Source organism: Ovis aries, chromosome 8 (genome assembly GCF_016772045.2).
Source record: "Ovis aries strain OAR_USU_Benz2616 breed Rambouillet chromosome 8, ARS-UI_Ramb_v3.0, whole genome shotgun sequence".
Lineage (NCBI taxonomy): Eukaryota > Metazoa > Chordata > Mammalia > Artiodactyla > Bovidae > Ovis > Ovis aries.
The window spans coordinates 31079529-31089836 of record NC_056061.1 but is presented as its reverse complement, the minus strand read 5'-3'; the positions used below and the strand labels follow the sequence as shown (position 1 = coordinate 31089836).

General features: G+C 45.4%; 1 pseudogene; it reads right to left on the bottom strand.

Moving 5' to 3' along the window:
* Window positions 1-7438: 7438 nt before the first annotated feature.
* Window positions 7439-9409, bottom strand: LOC114116069 (small ribosomal subunit protein eS1-like; annotated as a pseudogene).
* Window positions 9410-10308: the final 899 nt, after the last annotated feature.

The window sequence follows — 10308 nt, the reverse complement described above, 5'->3', positions numbered from 1 at the left end:
CTGTCTTCTCCAGCACACAGAGCTGCTCTGTCAAATGAGCACATGTACTTAGGGGCATCTAGAGAAGAGTGCAGCCCTCAAAACTATACCAAGAGAATGGTCAGATCATGTGAACAAGTGAGTCCAGCCGCTAATGGAAAGTAGGGCTTGACTCTGGTATCCATCCTGTGTGCACACAGAGATGCCCTAATCACCGTAATCAAGAACTCAAATGAACTTACCAAACAGGTGAATGGGAAACAAGAGAGGCAGTTTCAGAGCCTGGCTTTCGGTAAATGTTAGCATGACAGCCGCAAAGCAGGCAGTGCTTCGAGAGCAGGTGGGAGACGAGGAGAGGTTTCCTGGCCCCTGCCCTTCACCTTGGTCACTGACTCAGTGTGAAACAGCGCCTGCAGGGAGGAGGAGGGTTCTCATCCTAGTTCACAGATCAGCCTGCGGCCACAGTGGGGGCAGTGAGCTGAGTTCAAGGCCAAGGATGACTAAACAGCCTCCTCAGCATTAATAACAATAATACTTGGCATTTATCTAGTTCTTTATGCTTTCAAAGTGCTTTATAATCATTAATCAGTTAACTAGCACTCACCAGTACCCCTGCTGTCTGCCTGCTGTGCTGAGCAGACAAAAGAGCCGCGTGGGACCTGCTGGTTTGCAGGGGTATTGCAGAGGCAGGGAAAGTGAGGGCTGGGGCTTGTGGCGTAAATGGGGGCTGGTGGTATCAGCATCAAGAACTAAATTTGGAAGGAGATGGTTATGAATCAGTGCGGACAGATGTGGGCACGTTCCTTGACAAGGATGTCAAGCACACAGGCAGGGATGTGACCTGCATTTGGACAATAGGATTCAGTCCTCGTTAGATTAAGCACGGTGCTTTACTGGGGCCTTAGGATTTCCCTAAAATCAGATTGTTCCAGCCTCTGCCGAGTGAAATGACACCGGATATGGGATGCATCTGTGCCCCTCTGTTCTTCCGGACATTCAGGGACTGGGTCATTGCAATGCCCCAGTGGGTTCTAGGGTTCTGCATGTGGCCAAGATCCAAACTTAGAACTGTTTATCCAACTTGCCCTGGATATGAGGAGATTAGCCTTCCTGCAAAGGGTTAAAAGCAGGGTGCCTCCTGGAGGCTCAACAGTGATCCTGATGCTGATCACTGTTGGCAGAAGGTGGGGTGAGGTGAGCTTTCTCTCCTTCACCGGCATCCTGAACTTTAAATGGTGGCGGGGAAAATCACTACGAGGCGTCCAGGACTAGATAAAGCAGCAGAACCCGCAGGTGTAGTCAGGGGAGCTGTATGTACCAACTGTCAGCTCCCTACTGACATGGAGATCTGATAACTGTTGTACTTAGAGTAGAAACCAAAGTCATAAGCCAAATAAGTGACCAGAAGAAAGCGATTAGTCATCTTTCTTCCTGAGTGATCACAATACTTCTGAAGCTTCTCCACCTGCAACTTGCAATTTAGGGCCTTGTGTAATGACAGGGTAAGCATCTCTTATTGATCTCCAGACTCCTTAGTAAATTAAATGGCAGGTACACAAAGAGGTGAGGGACAGGAGTGTGGCACAGCCTCACAACACTTGCCCTGTTAGAACAATGTCCTGGTAAAGCCTGTTGGTCTCTGGGCTGCCCAGGAACCCCAGAACCGAAGCCTGTGGCTGGCAGAGCCTCCTGGGGCCAGTCCCTTGCGGTGAGATATGCATAAATCTGCCGATTAGCCTTGATTTATGGTCCTCCTCACTGCCTGGGGCTGTACCTTGTCAGATCTCAGGAACTAAAAGCGAGGCAAGGGCTTGGCTTCAACTTGGCTGGAAGACCCAGAAATGATAATAATAATTATCACAGCCCAACTTCCACTTGCACAATAAACAGTAATTAATGCATACAGCAGTCTAGGGAGGTATCTAGATTTGGATTATGAGCCTTAGTTGTCAGACAGGGAAACTGAGGCCACAAGGTTAAATGGCTTTTTCAAGGCCACACGAGGACTCTGTATCATACCTGAAATAAAATTTGGGCTTCCCTGTCTCCTAGTCTGAGGCCTGGATCATGCCTGTCTGTCAACAAAGGCTTAAGAAAATCAAACTTAGACACACACACTGCAAAAAAGGGCATTTTCCCAGAGGTTTAGGAAAAAATAATACGTGAAGTGTGGCACTGACAATATCTAAACCAGATGATTACTGGAGGTGCTGTGCTCACTGTGAGGAAAGGCAATATTTTCTATATTTAACTGCATGTGAATGCATTTAACTGCATTTAATGTAAGGTACCCTGGAGGAGGCCATGGCACCCACTCCAGTATTCCTGCCTGGAGAATCCCATGGACAGAGGAGCCTGGTGGGCTACACTCCATAGGGATGCACAGAATCACAGACATGGCGGAAGCGACTTAGCACGCACGCGCACACGCTGTTGGTCTGATATACTTCCTTTCTTTTTGGTAGTGTGAACTAAGGAGTTGATACTCTCAGGTGATTCAGATACTCCCAGACACTGCCTCCCGAAGGCCCAAACCTCTGGATCTTCTCAATCAGTGTCTGTCTCCATTGTAGTGCTTGCACGATCAGTCATGTCCAGCTCTTTGAGACCCCATGGACTCTAAGCCACCAGGTTCCTCTGTCCATGGCATTTCCCAGGCAAGAATACTGGAGTGGGTTGCCACTTTCTTCTCCAGGGGATCTTTTCCACGCAGGGGTCGAACCTGCGGCTCCTGCATTGGCAGACAGTTTCTTTATCACTTAAGCTGCCTGGGAGATGACCGGGATAGTTAATATAATTGTCATAAACTAAAGAATTGAATGTTTTTCCAATAATTTGGACACTGCATGGGAATCACCTTTTCTCATGTTTAACTTGCCCTATTGTTGCCTGGGTATTATAAAATTTATATGAACTTAAAACCCCCAAATATCACTTGTACAATAATTCAAAATGGCCTCATTTGATCTCTCCTACTCATTATATCTAATAATTGATAAATTTAGCATAGAATAAACAAAATACAACTAGAAAGCCAGTTATTTTCTCAAGGAAGATATTTTTTAGTGCAGTTGTCAAAAGAATAACCTTCCTTATTCTAGCATCTTAGTTGTCAGTGACAGAAACTCCGTTCAAGTTGGTTTGGATGGAGAATTCCAGGGATGGCTTCAGGTATGGTGGGATTCCTATAAGCAAACAGTGTCACTGGCACCTAAGTTTCTCCATCTCAGCTTGGCCCAGGGCTCCTCTGTGGGGGCGAAGGTGGCCACTTGGATTCAGGCTGACTTCTCCTGGTGGAGCAGTCCTGCACATAATGTTCCTTCCTTACTGATAACACAGGCAAAAACCTGGGACTGACCCGCCTGACCCTCTCTGAGATCACTGTGATAGGAGGGCATGTTGCTGTTGTCTAGGTCTAGGTTACATGCTCACTCAAAGAGCCAGGGCATTGGGTGGCCTCTCACATACCACTGGGGTTAAGGATGTGGGAGAAGTGGTTCCCCAAAAGAGAACCGGGGCACTGTCTGCAAAAGAGGAAAGGATGTAAGGAAGTTGAAAGCAACAGGTCTCAGGAAGTCCCTGGCAGTCCAGTGGTTAGGACTCTGCTCTCACTGCCCAGGGCCCAAGTTCAATACCTGGTAGGAGAACTGAGATCCCACAAGCCATGCAGTGCAGCGCCCCCCACCCCCGCCACCCTCCACCCATCTCCAAAAAAGCAGCAGATCTCTACTACCTCCTGTGTAGAAATTTAAAAGTCTACATTTTCCCATACATAGTAACAGAATATTCTTCTAGATGCTATATCCATTCCCACTCATAAAACCCTGGCTGCGACCTCCAATACTATTGCTAAGGGACACCACCACCTGGAGGAACTTAAAAGCAAATGGGATTCGCCTACTAGTTCAAGTGTCTGCTCACATCCTGTTTATTCGGGATGCTTAAGGTCATGGACTTCAGGACCACACTCTAGAGTTGGGACAGGGAGCCAGTGCTGACAAGAAGGCAGATAGCCTGCCAAGCCAACAAGCGCCTCCTTGCCAAAGAGAGCTGGCAAATAACGTAGGCCTGGTGCATCTTGATTTTAATATAACATTGGATAAAATGTTTTCCAGTTGGCTTCTGGATCATTTGGATTTTCATGAGGAATACAGATAACTTTTGTGATCAAAAAGAAACCCCCAAATCTGTAGAATATAAAGATGAAGGCAAGTGGGTAGGATGTGAACAAGACAGCTAAAGTGGTGTGGGGCTAGTTGAATCCCCAAGGTCTGCACCCAGAACATGTTACTTACATGCTAATATTGAATGTTAAATTGACAGTGTCTGAAAGATGTCCTCCTGTGGCTGAGCTCCTGTAACCTGGACATCCCACATTCTCCTGCCCCTGTGGGCCACCCTCCTCTGAATAACTTGTCAGAAAACCCAGCTGTGTTCCCAGTCCACCTATTGCCTTCTGAGGACTCCCGAGGAGTATGTCCTGGTCCCCAGATTCATCTGGTCATTTCTTATTGTCTCTCACTCTTGGTCAGCACTAGCTGCCTCTGTTCCCCCTAAGGACCCTCAAGGTTCTCCAGAACACAGTGAAAATAACAGCTTAACAGCATCGACTGAGAACTCTGGGCTAACACGAAGGAATTACAGAGCAGAAGAAGAAAGTTCAAGTGGATATCAGCTGCCCCACACAGCACTGGCCTTCCTCATCATCACTACCTTTCCCAGGCTCCTCTCACTAAAGCACTGCTCCGCCACACCTGACCAGGATAGATCATCTCTCCTGGAAGGTTGTCCCATAACATCTAGCCCTATACTTGATATCTTTTTTAAAAAAGGAAATAATCATCAAAGTGTTCCTTCCAGAACAAAGGACAAATTGACTCCAAGAGCTACTTTCCTTCTTTCCTAGAAGGCAAAAGTCACTCACAAAACCAAAATGAAAATGTCTTTGTTTCAGCCATTTCAGGGTCCAGACTCAGCCTTCAATAACAGGAAAACAATGGCAAATTTGAAAACAGAAGTTTTGGTTCCTGTCATGTAGGGTTTAAGACCAAGAAAGCATACTTGTCAAATCTGTGGAGAGCCAAACATGGAAAGGACTGCCTCTGTCCCAGAGGACAGAATAAAGATCTTGACAGATCATGATGAACCAAGTCAAAGACGACACACTATGTCTCCAAGCTGAAGAGATGAATGGCTTGAGGAGAGACTGGGATAGACTGGGTTAATTTCAGCTTGAGTCGCTAAGTTGTGTCTGACTCTTTGCAATCCCATGGACTGTGGCCCTCCAGGCTCATCTGTCCATGGGGTTTCCCGGGCAAGAATACTGGAGTGGGTTGCCATTTCCTTCTCCAGGGGATCTTCCTGACCCAGGGATCAAACCTGCATCTCCTGCACAGGTAGGCAAATTCTTTACCACTGAGTCACCGGTGAAGCCTGCCAGTGAAGCCCAACTTCAGTGTGGGACAGAACAGAGAACCATGCAGCGTAAGGGATCCCAGGTTAGTGCACGCCAACTGTGTGGTCTATTACTAGTAAGTGGCACTAGCACAAGACTGACGCTGTGGCAGAAGGGACAGGTGTGATCAGATCAGGCCACATCTGAGGTGCATCAGTATCTGTCCAAAGGAGGGTGCTCAGCAGACGAGGGTTTATAGATCCTGCCACGAAAGGTCTCAGAGTGCTTAACCTGGAGCAGAGAACTTGGGTTGAGGGGTAGAGATGACACATGGGAGTTGCGTCAGATCTTTAAAGGACTTAAAACTTGCTCTGTGTTGACCCAGTTGAGTGCAGTTAGAAGCAGCTGCTGAAAATTACAGGGATGAAGGCTTTTGCTCAAGAGCTCAATATTAAGAACTTGCTTATACTTAGAGGGGCTGCTTGGATCCCATGGCTGGAGGCAGAGAATGCATGATCCCCCTGGAGGTTGCCTTAGCGGGACTTCTGCCTGCACGGGAGGTGGCACAGATGACCTCAAAGTCTCCTCCTACATCAGAAGAATAACCCCGAGAGGAAGAAAGACAAGAAGGCGTGCTCCAGGCCCTCTCAGGTCACGCACAGGGAGCACAGTGCTAGGGCAGAGATACTTCTGGGGGCCTATGAAACTTTAAATTTTTTTCTCACATTCAAAAAAAGAGAGAAAATTTTAGGGCCCACAGAAATCAATGAAATTTGCTCTAAAAGAGGAAAACATGTTGAATAATTTAAAGTTACATTTTAAGTATTTTAACATTGATATTATTATGATGGGAGGGGCTGACAAAGGCCCTGGTGCCCAGGGCCCTCGGAGGTCACAACGTGGCCTGGGCCCCTGGTATGAGGCCCCAGCTCCCTCCAGGGGTCCCCTTTTGGCACAGGCCTCTCCAGCTGTATGTTGTTACTTACAGCCCAACTCCTGACCTACCCACCATTCTGTGGATCTGGGGATGATCTCTGCTGTTTAAACAAAGAAGGACATTCTGTGTGTCAGAGGCAACCACTTGGTCCCAGAAAACTAAAAGCAAACAGAAGATGGGTCTTAACCACACACATCTTTCCTTCTCTTCCTCCAAAACACTGAACAACCACCAGCTGCCAAATGTCGTGTTGACGAATCGGGAACACAGAGCTGTGTTCAGTCCTCTCCCTGGCCCACCTCTACTGTCCAGGCAGGAGGAAGTTGGGGGCTTAGCACTGGCCCTATGGACTTGCTGCCCCCGCAGAGGGGACTCCATGATATCACATGCCCTGAGGCACACATATGTTCTCATTTTGCCACACTGAGAATATTGGAAATGATGGTCCCAGGCTGCAGGACTGGGCTGGAGGCAAAGTGATGTCTCAATACTCTGTGTGGAACTAGCACAGAAAAAAAAATGCCGTGCACTTATCTACCTTCCCCTGCCCTGTAGCATTTTCCCCTATCCAAATGTATGTCTTTCCCAGTGCTCTGTAACTGTGGTGTTTTTAAACTGTGGTAAAATACACATAATATTTAACAACAAAAGTCCATATGGTCAAAGCTAGGGTTTTTCCAGTAGTCATGTATAGATGTGAGAGTTGGACCATAAAGAAGGCTGAGTGCCAAAGAATGGATGCTTTGGAACTGCGGTGTTGGAGAAGACTCTTGAGAGTCCCGTGGACAGCAAGGCGATCAAACTAGTCAATCCTAAAGGAAATCAACTCTGAATATTCATTGGAAGGACTGATGCCGAAGCTGAAGCTCCAATACTTTGGCCACCTGCTGTGAAGAGCTGACTCACTGGAAAATAACCTGATGCTGGGAAAGATGGAGGGCAGGAGGAGATGGTTGGATGGCATCATCGACTCAATGGACATGAGTTTGAGCAAACTCCGGCAGATGGTGAAGGACAGGGAAGCCTGGCATGCTGCAGCCCACGGGGTCTCGAAGAGTTGGACATGACTGAGCCACTGAACAACAATTTATCATCTTAACGTTTGTTAAGTGTACAATTCAGTGGTACTAAAAGTATTTATGATGTGGTGTAACCACCATGCTATTTACACCCAAACCTTTTCATCATCCCTAACAAACATTCTGGATATTATTCTGTATCCATCGAATAATAACTTCCTCTTCCCCATTCTCCCAGCCCTTGGTAACCACCATTCTATTTTCTGTCTATGAATTTGCCCATGCCAGGTATCTTGCATAAATTGGCATCATACAATATTTATCCTTCTGTGTCTAACTCACTTTACTAAGCATAACGTTTTCAGGGTTCATCAACATGTAGCATGTGTCAGAATTTCATTCCTTTTCATGGCTGAATAATATTCCATTCTCTGGATGTACCATATCTCTTTATCCATTCATCTGTTCATGGACACTGGGGTTGTTTCCACTTTTTGGCTATTGTGGGTAATGATGCTGTGTGTACGGGTGTGCAAGTATCTGTTCAAGTCCCTGCTCTCAATTCTGTGGGATATATGCCAGGAATAGAATTGCTGGGCCATACGGTAGTTCTATGTCTAACCTTGCAAGAAACTGTCAGTTTGTCATAGTGGTTTTATTTTTTCAAAAGTAAGATCTTTTATCTGTCATCATTAAAGGACTGCATTTTAAACCTTCTTGGACTTGTTCAACTTTGGCACCTGTCTCATGCCCAGTCACTTTTTCAGAACTACTACCTTCACCATGTAACTCCATGAGTTTTCCCCAATTCAAACCTGGCATTCTTCAGCATTTTTACTTTTCTAAAGAAGACATCATGGAGTAGATAAATAGTCTGGCAAGTCTTTTCTAGGTCTTTTCCAATGCTGTTTGGAATCAATTTACTGACCACCTCTTTGAAGTCATTTGCATCTCTCAGGTCGTGATTTCCATCACCTTTGTGCACATCTGATGCACCGACTGGTGCTGGGCATAAGTGGTCTTCCCAATCTGACTGCTGCATGTTTTAGTAAAACCTACACAGAATAGATGAAGCAAGTAACCACTGGTAGGTAGTCTTGACATCAACGTGAGCTTCAATCATGGTCTGACATTTTTTTTGACCATGGAGCACATTTTGTCATGGGTAAGATCCATGTCATGGAAATTAATCAGGCAGTTTTTTTCCCCTGAACATCCTTAGTAATTGGCTTGAATTTCCTAAATGCAACTTCATCATTCTGCAGATCAGCAAGACTCACTTCAAAAATATAACCCTTGAGGCCATCAGATGGGATTTTAATTCCTTGAATTCCAGTGGCCAGTGTTTTACCAGTATTTCTTATATTGAACATAGCTGGTGCTTTCACATCATACTAATCTTTCTTAGAAAATGGGTCAACCATTTTCTTCTTGGCCCCCTTTTTGCCTCCTTTCGTATGGTGCTTGTTCTTGACAACTGCCATGGTGCCCCTGCTGCTGCTGCTGCTAAGTCACTTCAGTCGTGTCCAACTCTGTGTGACCCCACAGACGGCAGCCCACCAGGCTCCCCCATCCCTGGGATTCTCCAGGCAAGAACACTCCAGTGGGTTGCCATTTCCCTCTCCAATGCATGAAAGTGAAAAGTGAAAGTGAAGTCGCTCAGTCGTGTCCCTAAGAGAGCCAAAAGGGTGGAAGTACAACTCAAGTGGGAACTTAGGCCCTGTAATCATGTTTTGATGGGAATGCTCACAGGTAGGTCACTTTCTTGAGTAAAGATGGTTGGGACATTTGACCTGGGAATAGAGGTGAATAATTGCTTTGACATCCAGGACAAAGGACCCAAGAAAAGCCTGGCTATACCTTAGGCACTCTCTGGGCCACAGTGCTGACAGGCCACCCCAGATACTTTCCTTGTGAGGGTGGTTGTCACATGGATAGAAACTAGAAAACCATTTTACAAATGGAATTACTCACCATTGTCCCATGATCAGGCAAGCACAATACCACTGGCCATTACCCAGGACAGAGAAATGGCCTCCTTAGAACTTTGCATAAGGGCATTCATTTATATATATATATATATATATATATATATATATATATATATAATTATAAGCTATATGAACATACAAAGAGTAGATATGCACATATTAAATCATAACAAAATTATTCCATCACATCTACCAATCAGCTTAACAAATAACATTACTGACACGTTTGAAGTTCTGTGTTTATCTGTTCCCAAGCACATTTTCATTCTCCACCTCACAGGTGACCTGAATTTAGTCTACAACTTTCTTTTCTTTCTTTCTTTCTTTATAGTTTACCATAAACACATAGAAGGCTGCATTATAATACATTGTCCAATTCTGCATGTTTCTGAACCTCACATAAGTAAAAACATCTGGATTTATTTTTCTGTGACTTGCTTTTTTCATGCATCATTATACTTTCAAGACTCTTCCATACTGCAATGTGTAGCTGTAGCTCATTAATTTTCACCGCTGTGCTGTGGGCTCCATTTTATGCCCATCCTTAATGTATTTATCTATTCAACTGGAGATGGGCTGTTTTGGTTATTTCATGAGAGCTCACTCTAATCAGGGTTTTTATGCTCACAGTAATTAGCAATAAAAGATTTTAGGTGTCTTCCTACATGTGTAGGTTTTCCTCTAGATTGTTTAAGTATGAGGGAAACAGGTACAATGGCCCTTTTTTGTTGTTGCTGGATTAATAAATGTTGAGTGGTCCTACCCCATCACCCCACACTTTTTCTGAGCACTGGCTCTCTCTGAACCAGCGACCATATTTATAACCCCGACCCCATCAGAGCTGACTGGGCCAAAGGTAGATACTTCTCTCAGGCTGGGCCAATCAGATGCTCTTTCTTCTGTTACCAGAAGAGAGTGGTCTTTGTTTCTTTGCTGGTTAGCCCTGTGAAAGTGGAAATCTGGGAGCTTGGATCAGTTCTGCTTTCC